Genomic DNA, 15,522 nt, shown 5'->3' with positions numbered 1-15,522 from the left:
CGCCCCCACAGAGAAGCCAACTTAGTGGGTGGATGGCGTCAGCGGGGCTCGCACATGTTCCAGTAGCCACCTTCTCCTCGGGGAGGGGGCGGGGGCTGCAGAAGCGGGTGAGGATGCTGTGGGGGCCTCGCCCAGCCCTGGAGATGTCCTGGGGCAGCACAGGAACCACCCCTAAAATATTTATCCCCTACTTTCCAGCACACGCCTTTGGGGACACTGTCAGGGTCCAAACACACTCTATGCCATGAGAATGCCTTCGTCACCTCATAGGTCAGGCCACAGGCCCCGAGGGAAGGGCCAGTGCCACTAAGGAGTAGTCACACAGGACATGTGTGTCCCACTGGCATGACAAATGAGAATTCTGGACACACCGTATGCCTTGAGAGCACTTTTTGTTTTTTAAGATTTTATTTTTAAGTAATCTCTACACCCAACACGGGGCTCAAACATACAACCCCAAGATCAAGAGTCATTCACTCCACCAACTGAGCCAGCCAGGTGCCCCTTGAGAGCCCTGTATATTCTTTAATCTTGTCCTTTGTCTCAACACAGTCTTAAGACTGTGGGTTAGCCTGGCAACCCTACATGCGTGAGGGCGATCCATTTCCCAGGGAGTGAGCGTTCCCAGAATTTTGCTGAGTCCACAGTGCTAAGAAATGGTCCCTAAACACAGAAGCAAATGTGAGAAGGTGACCCCACAAAGACCCAACAACATGTGCACTTCCAAGCCTCATCCGTGCCAATCAGTCGGCCACAGCCAGGCCCCACCCCACCTGGTGAGTAGCGAACAGAAGCGGCCCAATCCCCAGGTCGTACGCCCACCAAACCTCAGGTCTCTGGCAATCCTTAATGTCTTCTAACTTACCTGAGCATGCCAGAGCTGTTTTCATTCTGCTTTGGGCATGTGTATCTCCCTCATAATTTATAGGCTATTTTCATATCCTAGACGTAACGTGGAAGTTCCTAAGATGATTTTTTTTTAACTGCATTGGATTCTAGACCTCAGGATCTGTAAATAGGTTAACAACTAATCTCAGCATCTAACTGCTTATTCACACGAATGCAGCTTTGAGATTTCTGTAGAACAAAGAATATGACTTTGCTCTCCCAAAGTTCAGTAAATGGCTCACAAGGGCCTGCAACCCATGCAACCTCTCCCTGCTCTCATTAGTCTCGGGATCAAGTCCCAACTCCCGCCAGGGCCTATGGGGTGCACCTGCTTGGTCTGCCTCCCAATGGGCATGTCTGCCAGGTCCCCCGCCCCAGGTCTTCCCATGCTCAAACATGCCAATCTCCCTCTGGTTCAAGGCCAGGCCCTGGGTCTGCTCCTCTGTCTCCATTTGGCCAACTTTTCCTCATTCTCTTCATTCCACACACATGATGCTTCTTCAGGCAAGGGTCTCTGCCATCTATTTCACCCTCTTGGAACACCTCCCCCTTCCCCTGGAGACATTTTTCGCCAGTAAAGTTACATAGTTACTGTATATTAAATAATATATGCTAAAAATATATATTGTATATAATAGTATTGTATTAATACTATAAATAATATACTATATATTAAGTTAGATATACTACTATATATTAAAATTTATATTTTTACTACCTGTCTAGCTCTATATGGGCAAGAATAGTACATTTTTCTCAGCATGGTATCTCCCACCCCAGACAAGTACTTGGGGCTTAGTAGGTCCTTGGGAAATACATAGTTTTAATGGAGCATTGATTCTTATTAGCAAGTCATGCATACAGTTAGGCTTAAAAGAAAAGTACGTGAACTTACAAATTGGCCTCATCAAAATTAAAATTTTGGCCCTGCAAAAGCCATGTGAAGAGCAGAAAATAGTTGCAAACCACACATCCAACAAAGAGCTAGTACCTAGAATATATAAAGGACCTTCAAACTCAACAGCTAACAGAACACAAACAGTCCAATTACAAAGTGGGCAAAAAACATTAAAAGACACTTGACTGACAAGGATGTACAGATGGCAAATAATCACACAAAAAGGAAAAATGGACGTGTCAACACTCTGAAAGGCCCATATTTTTATGTCCAGAGATTCTACTTGTAGGGATTTCTCTGAAGGAAACAGAAATGTGCAAAAAATATGTCAGGATCCAGCATGTTGATTGAAGCATTATTTACATACAACAACAACAACAACAACAACAAAAGGAAGCTTCTATGTCTCCAACCACAAGGGATTGGTTAAGCGATTGCATTCCATCCATATGTACCTAGATTGTCACTTCCAGGCTGGGGTCTTTGTCTGGGCATCAGTGTATCCCCAAGGCCTAGAAAGAGCTTCAATTAATAGTATCAGATTAATTTGAACTCAGCGATAAAACACTAAGCACCACAGAAAAATTGTGATGCAGGAAAACATTCACAATACCGTAAGTGAAAAGAGAGAAACAGATTGCAAGACTATGTGCATCGTAACCACAGTTCTGTTTAAAGAAGGAAAAATGTATGTATGTTTGCATATTAAGAGACTGAAGGAAAACAAGGCAAGACATTAGCAATGGCTGTCTCTGGTGAATGGGATCTTAGGGGATTATTCCTTTCCTTCTTTTCCCTTCTTTTGTGTCCTCTGTATGTGTGTGGGTTTTCTAGATATTCCAAATTCTCTACAAAGAACATCTATTCCTTTTTAAACAGACAGTAAGACCGTGGTATTTTTAAAGTACTTTGGAATCTGTGCTGAGTTACTGTGATTTCTGGAACAATGATGGAGTCCAGGAGGAGCAGCCTTGCCCTCTTGCTTCCAGGGCCTCACAGCAAAGGGGAGGTCACCTAGACTGCAGCCCTCTCTTCTCAGGGCACCCTCAGAATTTCCCCCACAAACTGGAACCACTTATACTCTTGTTTACTTAATGTTATCCTTTTTTTAAATGTTTTTAATTTTTTTAATGTGTATTTACTTTTGAAGGAGTGAGAGAGAGAGAGACAAAGCATGAGCGGGGGAGGGGCAGAGAGAGAGGGAGACACAGAATCCAAAGCGGGGCTCCAGGCTCTGAGCCGTCAGTACAGAGCCTGATGCAGGGGTCTAACCCATGAGCCGTGAGATCATGACCTGAACTGAAGTCAGATGCTCAACCGACTGAACCACTCAGGTGCCCCTTCTTTTTAAATTTTTTTTAAAGTTTATTTATTTATTTTGAAATAGAGAGAAAGCATGAGGGGCAGAGAGAGAGGGAGAGAGAGAGAATCCCAAGCAGGCTCCACACTGGCAGCACAGAGCCTGATGCAGGGCTTGAACTCACGACCTAGAGATGAAGACCTAAGCTGAGATCAGGAGTCGGATGCTTGACCAACTTAGCCACCCATACTTCCCTACTTAATATTATTCTTAAATTGACTCTTTTTATTAAAAAAAAAATGTGTTTAGAGGGAATTGTTATCACTACCATAAAAGAAATCAGTATCATTTGTCACTAATAAAATGTAACTATAAAATAAACACCATGTTTTTAAAGTGGCATTTTTTTTTGGTTCTACCTAGACACTGTCTCCTAAAGAAGGTTGTGAGTCCAAGGCCATCTCTCCTGTTTTTAATAAAGGGAGATTTACCAGATGTTAGAGAGGCAAGTGTTAAAGATATATTTGCACCAAATAAGCCCTTCTCTTAGATGTAATGAGAAGGCTTAAAAGTGGATTCAAGGAAGACTGACGTTTGATTCAATGGCGTTCATTGCCATGTCCCTGCAGCACCCACAAGCATTTACAGGCCACGAGCACTACACATCCCATGCTCCTGAGGTCACCGGGCTTTGGGGACGAGCCCAAGGGAAACCCCGGATTAGACCGACGCCTGCTGCTCCTTTGAGCTCCAAGCCAGCCCTCCCCGGTGGGGGACAGCACAGAGGGGGGCAGTAGGAGGCCCAGCGAGTGAGGAGGGACCCTGACCTTTGTTAGGCCATGGGGGACTCAGCAGGTCACCCTAAGACCTTTGGGGGTTGTCTTCTCCCAGGTACAGAGTCGTGGGGCAGGGAAGGGGAACAGCTGGCCCCTCTCTCTAGCTCAGTAAAGGTGTGGGATGCACTCTTTGGGATGCTGGACAGGAAGAACTGGAGTGAGTGATTTGCAGTCATGTTTGCTAGTTACAGAACGGGGAAAAATGATCCTCTCCTGCCTAGAGCATCATCAAGTGAGCTGCACCAGCTATATTAACGTTGGAAGCACCTATACGAGATTATGGGATGTATGATGGCTTTGTCTGGGAAACTGTTCGTTTCTGATCGGAAGTTCTATTACACATGAATTTAATTCTAAACAGTGTTACCAACAGATCCAAATGATTTACATTTTAAGCAATCTTCTTTCATTATCTCGTACCTTGTCGGGTAGCAAAAGATAGATTTTTATGGCTTCTGTGATGAGAAATGATTAATGCCCCTCAATGGGAGGCTCTCCCTACTCCAGCTGTTCGGGCGTGGGGGTCCCATCCCTCAGTCTTGCTTCAGTGGGCACATCTGAGAGCTGAGATCAGAGAAAGGGCACGTGGAAAGAGCATTTCAAACTTTTTTTTAAGTTGGATCTAAACAGAGGAAATGTTTCCAGGTAGGACACTGAACACCATTTGGTACCAAACATTCTCATCCATCCAGAGAGACAGAGAAAGAGGGAAAGAGGGTTCCCCACTTATGAAGCCAAAAGCTGTACAAAAGCTTCAAAAACATATAAGAGAAATGACTTGGTTTTCCCCTGCCAAGACACAGCTATGCGTGTGGGGAAACTGGACATTGGTCCCCAAACAGAAATAAATCTGGAATCTTGAACCCCCTTGGTGCTTTAAAGGGTCATCTCAAAGCTAGGAGCAGGGACACCTGGGTGGCTCAGTGGGTTGAGCATCCGACTTTGGCTCAGGTCATGATCTCACAGTTTGGGAGTTCGAGCCCTTCATCGGGCTTGCTGATGTCCGCCTTGGATCCTCTGGCCCCCTCTCTGTGCCCCTCCCCTGCTTGCACTCTCTCAAAAATAAATAAAAATAGTTTTTAAAAGCTAGGGGTAAATGAGGCAGGCTGGGTCTCTCACTTGCTTTGCATTTGCCTTCGGTTCATTCTTTCCAAGGGAGGCCAGACAACCAATCCACAGACACCATGAAGACAAGGTGGTTGGTTCCACCGGTAAGAGGATACTTTTCTGGAAATCTCTGCCCACACTCCAGGTTCAGGTGAGACATTCCTTGAAGGGCAGATTCTCCTGCCCAACTTCCTGCAGTTAAGACCTTCCCCACCTTTGGTCAAAGGAAGGGCGGGGGGGGGGGGGGGGGGGTTGCGGGGAGGGTTTTCTGGTTCAGAATGGCTTGAGCCAGCCCTTTGGGTTGAACGGATGAGTGAGAGGCCAAGGCACCAGAGGTGTGTCCAGGGGCTGTCCCCACAGACACGTGGCAAACTTCAGATCTTCCCTAAATCGTAGCACACGTTCCCAACTCAGAAGCTAAGAGAGTAAACAAAATGAAAGGCGAGCAACTCAAGTGTTCTGATATCCAACTTTTCCGAAATATGCAGGTACAGCCTCAGAGAAACCATGTTCACAGCACCGGGACTGCCATGATCTGGACAGCCCTGGAGGCACCCACCCACCCACCCCCCCCCCCCGAAGAATCAGCCACAAGCAGAGGAACAGGAAAGTAAATTGTGCCAGAGTATACCAACCGCCCTCCACTCGGGGAAGGGAGGTCATGTCCTTGAAGCAGGGCCCACGGTTACCCTGAGCCCCCTAGAAAGCCTCTCCCTCCCCCTACCGTTCATGGTATCTTTAGAATCAAGGCTACAAACTGCATGAATAGCGAGTAATTCAATTAACTCTATAGTCTGAGATGAAAAAAGGGCCATTTTGCTAGCTCGAGTGGAGCACTAGTTTAACCCTGGTGCTCAGGAAATTCCCAGGCCAGACAGCATATTAAACCAGCTCTTCAACTTAAGAACAATTACTGTCATTTATCAGCCTGAATAGCAATAATGCACAAATCGACAGCTTTCAGGAGGCAAAAAGCTAGCTAGGTGTAATGATATGCAAAGCCCCAGCACTCTACATTCGGAACTGTCTCAATCCCATCAATACATCTCCTACCACCTACAATTTATCAATACAAATGTGGTGCCCAATGAAGGCAAGACCGAGAAGATAAATATGAACGGGGTGAGGGGAAAAAAGGCTCAGGAATGTTTGAATTTTAAAATGATGAAGTGCAGATCACATTCTTAAAGCATTTTACATGCAATGACCCGATCACATCAAGTCCTATTCTGAAAGAGGAAACAGAATAAGGGATTTTTCTACTCCAAGGTTGCAGGTAGACGCAGCTTTCATTTCTTTTTCTGTTCCCAGATCATGTCTTTCACAGAAGTATGTGATCATTCTGAGCCTGAATAAAAGTAATAACCATAATGCTAATCGCAGTGATGGATTTGCATAGACCCTTTCTCCTGATTACTTTCACATCCATGATCTCATTTCAACTTCATAAGGTCTGCAAGAGATAAAAAGGTAAAATATTATTGTGCCCATTTTGAAAGAAGGGGAAACTGAGGCATAGTGTGAGTTTGAGATTACTCTCCTTATCAGTCAGGGCTGGAACCCAGGTCTGGATTCTCTCACCGCCCTATCAAAGTCACAGCACACCCAGGACAAGACTGAGCCGCCCAGAAGTGCTGGGGAGGGTTCGAGAACTCCAGTATACAAAAGGAAGAAGTACCAGTGGAAGTAGGAGTTGGGGCAGGATGGAGACAAACAGAACTTCAAATTTCAAAATCAGACAAATGGAATTCTGGGGCTGCAGCGCAGGGTGACTGAGCCCCTCCTGAGCGCCAGGCGCTGGAAGAGGTGAGACAATGCCCCTTGCTGACCCGAGCCCTGCTTGTGGTCCCCGATGCCCACACACCCACCACGCTAAGCAGCATCGCTTAACCGATCAAATGCATTTACTTGCTGTCGAGAGAAGCCTGGGAGGGCGGTATCCAAGGTGGGAAATATTCCTGCAAGGGCAATGGGGACCGTATCCTGGGGAGCTCCTGGTGCAAGTCAGGCACACAAAAACCACCCAGCCCAGTGCCCGGGATTTCGGGGAGCTGTTGCCACAGTAGCCATGTTGGTTCTTCACCCCCCAACTCCTTCTACAGACCCATCCCAGCCCCCGAGAACTGCCATCTCAGGTGCTTGCCCCCTCAGCCCACATTTAGCAATAGCCTCAAGCTCTGGCATGCAAACTCTTGGCCTTCAGGTACCAGTTTTAACCAATTTAAAAGGGAAAATAATGGTTGGCGAGAAGATTTAGGGGATTTGTTTGCTTGGCTGCTTGTTTGTAAGGTTGAGTTGTGTTGTTTTTTTTTTTTTATTCTGCTTATCTTTATTTCGTAATACAATGTCTACCTAATTTAAAATCACATATGCACAATAAAAGGATCAGATCTTATAAAACACTGAGATAACCATTTGGTGAAACGACACCCAATGTCTTAATTTTTAAATGGGTAGGGAAAAGGCTTGCACAGTGTCTTATTTTCTGACATCACATAAGAAGGCGGTGTATTTCCCTCCCTTCATAAGAAATTACACCTTGCTCTTACTATTAAATTAGAATATCCTCTCTTCTCTCTGAAATTTGGCTGCTTTACAGTAAATACATAAATCGAAGAGGCATGGGATCCAGACGCCAATTGGCAGACGACACTATGAAATAAGCACCAGGACACTGGCGTGCGGAAGTGTTACAACCTGTTCCCATCTGCTCCCTGTTCTCCCTCATAACAAAAGAGGAAGAGAGTCCAAACCCTCCTACACACACACACACACACACACACACACACGCCCACACACGCACACGCCCACACATGCACGCGCCCACACACGCATACACACGCCCACACATGCACGTGCCCACGCATGCATGCACCTACACACACACGTGCGTGCGCACACACACACACACACACACACAGAGCAAAGTTTGAGAGGCTTCAGCACAGCTAAAGCTGCTAAGAAAAGCCACCCAACTGCTCAGGACCTGGGTGTCTCACTGTTACCGCTGAGCTGCAATTATTTGCCACATCTTGCCAACAGAAGATGGTGTGAACTCGCCACACAATGGCTGAGAAGTTTGGAAAAGCCTGGGGTTTTGCCAGTATTGTTATCCTCGTCATCACTGTCGTCAGGCCAAAGAAATTTTCCAGGCACGTGTCCTTATGATTTTTCTCAAGAGCCATGAGAGAGTGGTCATTAGAATTACTTCCATCAGAAGAAAGAAAAAAAGAAAGAGAGAGAAAGAGAAAGGATAGAAGGAAGGAAGGAAGGAAGGAAGGAAGGAAGGAAGGAAAGGAAGGAAGGAAGGGAGGGGAAAAAAGAACTATCTCCATCACTCATGTGGAAAAACAGATCCAGAGACACAAGTGAGGCAGAGAATAAGTAAGTGTAACAATTAGGACACTTTTGGTTGCCAGTGACAGAAAACCCAAGCAAAAAAGCTCAAGGTGAAAGAGTATACGTATTGGCTCACATAAATGAAGGTTCCAAAGGGTGAGCTGGCTTAGGGAAGAAATGAATCAGAGACCTACCGCTGTCAACCACAGCCTCTGCTTCCTGGGGTAATCCTCTTCCACAGCTTGGTGGGGAGACCTGGTAGCCTGGGGTTCGTGTCTATAAATAAACACTTAGGCCAGAGGAAGAGGAGTCCAAACTAGAGCTCAGAACTGAAACCGATTGGCCCAAACTGCATTTGACTTGGGTCATGTGCACATGCCTGTGCCAATCACTGCAGCCAGAGAGATAGAGTGCACTGCTTGGCTGAGACTAGATCTCGTGCATCTCCCTGGGCAAAAGCTTGGCCAAAACATGCAGGCTCAGAGAAGTGAAGTGTAAGCCCCACCCAGTAAAATTAGGAGGAATGGATGGTGGAAGTAAAAATGCAACAAATGCCCACTTCAATGCATCGCAAGACCCAATCTTCGGTTGGACCAAAAATCTCCAATTTCCATTGGCCAGGGTAGCTTGCCCAGAGTTTACTCACAGTCTGAGTAGTGAATATAGCCACTTACTTGTGTGGAATGCCCCGTAGCTGTCAGCATCCAGATTGCACGGGGCCCCTGCCATCTCCAGAATCTGATGGGTTCACAGAAATGATTCCTGGAAGTGAACTTTGCAATCACTAGTGTTCAGAATTTGAATAGCTGCCACTCTCAAGTTATAAAGCTTACACCAAATGATTAAAAAGTCCCTGTTCAATAAGTAGAGCAATAAGGTGAACTGTAGGACCAAGTCACTTGTGCTTTATATAGTTTCTAAAATTTTAATTAAGATTACAAGTCAGATTAAGTAATTGCTTTCTAGAAGATAGATAAACCTGGAAAGACAGCTACACCAAGATTTTTTTTTAAAGAAACCACTTAGTTTCAACTTTGATAGCTTCTTTTTTTGCACTCATTGAACTTTGCTTGTTGAAATACAACACACGGATGAACAAATGCACAAGTCATATCCCGATTCATTATATTTCGTATAATATTCATAATATCTCAATTCATTATCCCAAAGTAAACACGTTCGAGTAACTACTATTGAGGTAGCCAGAAAGCCCCAGGAGTCTTTTTTGGATCCCCTACCAATCATTGCCCTAATTCTTCCACACAAAGTTAACAACTATCTGACTTCTAACAACATAGATGAAGCTTGCTTATCTTTTGAACTTCATAAAAATGGAATCATACAGTATATACTCTTTTGTGTGGGGATTCTTTTTTCAAAAGAGATTCACTCAGCTGTCCCATGTAGTGGTAGTTCATTTGTTTTCGTTGCTGCTTAACATTCATATCCTGTAATCTGATGGTGCCTGGGTGGGTGACTCAGTCAGTTAAGTGTCCAACTCTTGGTTTTGGCTCAGGTCATAATCTCTCAGTTTCATGAGATCAGCCCCTGTGCTGGCAGCGTGGAGCCTGCTTGGGATTCTCTCTCTCTCCTCTCTGCTCCTCCCCCACTTGTGCTGTCTCTGTCTCTCTCAAAATAAACTTTTTAAAAATAATTTTAATGTTTTACTTTTATTTTTGAGAGAGAGAAAGACAGAGAGTGAGTTGGGGAGGGGCAGAGAGAGAGGGAGACACAGAATCTGAAGCAGGCTCCAGGCTCTGAGCTGTCAGCACAGAGCCTGTCACAGGGCTCAAACCCACAAACCATGAGATCATGACCTGAGCCAAAATCAGACACTTAACCAACTGAGCCACCCAGGTGCCCCAAATAAACTTTAAAAAAAAAAGATAGATAGATAGATAGATAGATAGATAGATCCTGTAATCTGTATGCAATGGACTGAATGTTTATGTACCCTCAAAATTCACATGTTGAAATCTTAAACCCCAGTGAGATGGCATTAGGAGGTGAGGCCTCTGGGAGATAATTAGGTCATGGGGATGAAGCCCTCATGCATGAAATTAGTGACCTTATATAAGGACCACAGAGCACTCTCTCATCCTCCTGCATCACTTAAGGATACAGGAAATCGGCAGTCTGCAACCCAGAAGAGGGCCCACCAGAACCTGCCCATGCTGGCACCCTAATCTCAGACTTCCAGCCTCCACAACCATGAGAGAGAAATTTCTGTTGTTTATAAGCTACCCAATCTATAGTTTGTTATAGTAGCCTCAAAGGACTAAGACACAATGTAAGCAATCTATTGGTGATCATTATTTTTGGTTACCATCATGAATATTTTTATACATATGCAGATATGAGAAACCATTGGGTTTTGGGCTTATCTTTAGTAGATCAAGGCAAACAGTCTTCTCAAGGGGATGTACCAATTTATGCTCCCAGCAGCAGTAATACTACCCTGAACCCCTTCAACCACTAGCTGTCACCTCCTTGAACAGCTCAGCTCTGCTCCTAACCATGACCCAACTAAAGTGACCACGTGTAGAGCCTGCAAGGCAGCCAGAGCTCAGTAGAAAACCTGGCTTCACCACCTGCCTAAGCCGTGAGTGTTTCTTTGGAGAATTTCATGTAACCTCAGACTCTTGATCTGTGAAGAGACCATAATCATAATGTTCTTGTAAGAATCAAATTGGATTTTATACACAAAAGTGCTTTGCAAACTGTAAAACTATATACGTATATTAGGGATTAGAAAGAAACTGTGGGTCTTATTGGCTAATATTACAGTCGCCTGGTATTAAGATAGAAATCTCCCCATATATTAGGAATGCAGCGAATAGCACGTTAGAAAAGCCTGGGTTAAAGTCCTGTCCACAGCACTTACTACGTGGCCTTTGAGGAGTTGCCAAATCTCCTTGATCCTCAAGTTTTTTCATCTTTGAAATAAGAATAGTAAGACTCCTCTGATAGTTGTTGTAAGAAAAAAATGGCATAATGTATGAAAAAAGAGTAAGAGTGACAGCAGAGTTGGGAGAAAGAGCGAATCTCAGTACCTGGAACACACCAGGTACTCAAAAAATGACTACCTTCGTTAGTAAAGGTCTAGAAAAGATGGGACACACCTGGTTCCATGAATCCTTTTCACTGATACTCTTATCTTTCATAATTAAGGCTATGCAAAATTGCCAATTGATAAAATTTAGTTTTTGTGCCTCAAGATGCCCCTTTTTTGTTTTCTGCCTCTTTCAACCATTCAGGGGCCCAACCTACCCAGCATCTCTGCCAACCACCTGTCTAAGAAAAGTTTGCTGCCAGCAAAGAGTGAAATGTCAAATTCAATATGACAATTCCAGAATGTCAAAGCTAGAAGGGACCTGAGGGCATACAACTCATTCAATTCATTTTACATATAGTGAAGCTGAGGCCAGAAATCTAAGGTAACACCACTGGTTAGTGGCAGACCCAGGGCTAAGGCTCAGTTGTCCTAACAACCAGCCCAAGGTTCATTTTTTAGCAGCTTAGTGTAAATGTTAATCTGTATCTCCAACTGTAAATAAAAGAGTTGGTTCTTTCAAATAGCAGAGAAAAAATTAAATCACATCTAATCCATCCATACATTAAATGGGTCCTGCTAAAATTTAAAGCACTGACATAGACAAAAACCAGCAGCATGTATATTTTAATAACATACTCTCTTTTAAAAAATTGGAGAACTCTGCTTCTAGCCATGACAAAATAACTGATAAGAGGCATGCCCTCCTGCCAGAAACAACTATAAAACTGGATGACTATATGAGGCAACTGTTTCCAGACAGTGAAAAACACGATGCAGGACTGTAATTTTGAAAGAAGGCATACATGTGGTGTGGACCCCATTATTTCTATCCAAATCCAGTAGTTGTACTAAGCTAAAGAGGTAGAGATCAGAGTTCTAGGCTGTTGAAGGGGCTGAATTTGGTGGAGCAGATTAACAACAACAAAAAAAGAACTTCACAAAGAGAGGCCCTGTACATCTAGTTAGGGTTTCACCATGGTACCTTGACCAAGGGCTGGGATGTGCATGCACAGAGTCAGATTCCAGGAAGCCCAGTAGACACCTCCTCCCATGGAGCTGAGAGTGGTATGGTGATACCAGAGGTTATGGCACTGTTAGAAGACCTCAAAGTTTCAGCCAAGTCAAAGTAGAGAAGCTTCACTGAAAGCTCAGTGTCCAGTTGAGATCTCAGAAGGCCATGTTTTCAGATTAAGAACCATAGTCCAAAGTGAAGACAAACTCAAAATTAAAATAGATCTTAACAAATTAAACCAACCCTAACAGGACAGAAAGTCTCCACTAGTAATATCACTGTCTGACAGAACAAAAGTTAAACTCTTTGGAGAAAAATAACATAATCTGGAATCCCCACAGAGCATCATCATTGACAATGTCTATTAGCCACTCAAAAATTACTAGACATGAAAAGAAACATGAAAATCTGATCCATAATGATAATAATAATAATTCAATAAAAACTGACCCTAACATGACCCACATGTTGAAATTATCAGGGAAAGGTCTTTCAAGCAGCTTTATAAATATGTATGCAATCAAGGACTTAAAAGAAAAGGCAATCATGAGTGACAGCAGGGATATCCAAAAAAATGATACACACACACACACACACACACACATATGCAAAAAGAACCAAATGGAAATTCTGGATATTAAAAATGCAATGCCTGAAATGAAAGCTCTGTATACATAGCTTTAACAGAAAATTGGGGGCTGAACACAAAAGTTAATGAATTTGAAGACACATCAACAGAAATTATTCAATCTGAAAAACAGAGAGAAAAATATTAGACAAAAAATGAACAGGGCTTCAGAGACTTGTGAGGCAAAAAAATAAGTTGAACATACATGTGATTAGAGTCCAGGATGGAAAGGAAAGAGAGAAAATAGAGAGAAAATTATGTGACAGAATAACAAGCAGCTTTTTTAGAAATTTTGTGGAACACATGAACTTATAGATCCAAGAAGCTCAGTGAATCCCAAAGAACATAAATCTCCTTGTGGAGAACCACACCTAGATCACATCATAGCCAAACTGATGACAGCTAAATATAAAGAAACAATATTAAAAGGAGCCACTCAATAAAGGCTCACAACATACAGGGGCACCTAGGTGGTTCAGTCAGTTAATGTCCAACTTCAACTCAGGTCAAGATCTCACGGTTCATGAGTTCAAGCCCCACATCAGGGTCTGTGCTGACAGCTCAGGGCCAGAAGCCTGCTTTGGATTCTGGGTCTCCCTCTTCTTCTGATCCTCCCCCACTCGCTCGCTCTCTCTCTCTCTCTCTAAAAAAATAAACATTTAAAAAAAATTTTTTAAGACTCACAACATACAGAGGAGCAATAATATGAATGACAGCTGATTTCTCATCAGATTGGAATTCAGATCTACAAAAAAAAAATGAAAAACATCAGAACAGAAAATGTGGGTAAAAATGAAAAAATTTTGTTCCTCCCTTAATTTATTTTTAAGACAATTGTGTAAGCAAAAAATAGCAACACAGTGTTGTAGGGCTTATTAAGTACTATTAAAAATATGACACCAATAGCTCAAAGGATGGTAAAGTAAAAGGACGTTACTATTGTAATGCTCTTACTCTTTATGTGAAGTACAATATTAACTAAAATAGATGGTGATGAGTTTAAAATGAACATTGGAATGCCTAGCATGATCAACTTTAAAAAAATACTGATCAGTAGAATTCTTTGTATTAAAAAGAATTAAAATGGAATGCTAAAAAATAGTACAATAATGCAAAAGTCTTCAGGAAAGGAAGGACAAATAAAAATCAAATGGAAAACTAGAAAACTGCAGCTGGTAGACTTGTAGACACCAATTATTAAATATATTGGACATTACAAATATAATGCACGAAACTCTCCAATCGAAAAGCATAGATAGTCAGATGGGATTCAACTATATGCTGCCTACAAGAAACATTTTAAATGAAAATAAATAGCTAGTTTAAATTTAAAAGAGTGGAAAAAATACAATAAGTAAATAGGAAAGCTAGCTTGAGTTTATTAATATTAGCCAAACAGACTTTACAACCAAGAGTATGAATATATATAAAGAAGGACATTTCATAGTGATAAATAGGCAATTTATCAGGAAGACATAAAAATCCAAACTATGTGCACAGAGCTTCAAAATACATGAAGCAAAACTCAACCAAACCCAAAAGAGAGTAGGTAAATCAACAACTGTTGAAGATTTTAACATCCATGCCTTGTTAATTGATAAAACAACTAGACAAGAAAATCAATAAATATATAGAATATTTTAAGAACACTTTTCAGTGAACTTAACCTAATTGATATTTTTAGAACACTGCACCCAACAGTAAAAGGCACATTGTTTCCAAGTGCACCTAGAATGTTCACCAAGTTAAGTCTTATACTGGGCCAAATTCAAGTGTCAATAAATTTCAAAATATTGGAAGTTTAAACAATGTGTTTTCTGACCACAATGGAAAAACTGCAAATATTTGGAAATTCACAACACACATCTAAATAACCCATGGGTCAAAGAAGAAAGCCCTGAGGTGCCTTGGTGGCTCGGTCAGTTGAGCATGTGACTCTTGATTTTGGCTCAGGTCATGATCCCAGGGTCATGGGATCGAGCCCCATGTTGGGCTTTGTGCTGAGTGTGGAGCCTGCTTAAGATTCTGTCTCACATTCTCTCTCTCTAAAATAAAAAATATAAATGAATGAATGAATGAATGAATGAATAAATAACCCATGGGTCCAAGAAGAAATCACAAAGTAAATTGCAAAATATTTTAAACTGAATGATAATAAAAACACAACATATCAAAATTAGGAGGATGCAACTAGAGCAGTAATTAGAGTGAATGTATAGCTTTTAATGGGTATAGCTTTTCTAGCTTTTTATGCTAGAAAAGGAGAGATTTAAAGTCAATGATTCAATGGGGCGCCTGGGTTGCTCAGTCGGTTAAGCGGCCGACTTCGGCTCAGGTCACGATCTCGTGGTCCGTGAGTTCGAGCCTGGAGTCGGGCTCTGTGCCGACGGCTCAGAGCCTGGAGCCTGCTTCTGATTCTGTGTCTCCCTCTCTCTCTGCCCCTCCCCCGTTCATGCTCT

The sequence above is a fragment of the Panthera pardus genome, unplaced genomic scaffold, assembly GCF_024362965.1.
Source record: "Panthera pardus isolate Hobbes unplaced genomic scaffold, ASM2436296v1 HiC_scaffold_18, whole genome shotgun sequence".
Classification (NCBI taxonomy): Eukaryota; Metazoa; Chordata; class Mammalia; order Carnivora; family Felidae; genus Panthera; species Panthera pardus.
Note: the sequence above shows the minus strand (reverse complement) of the source record.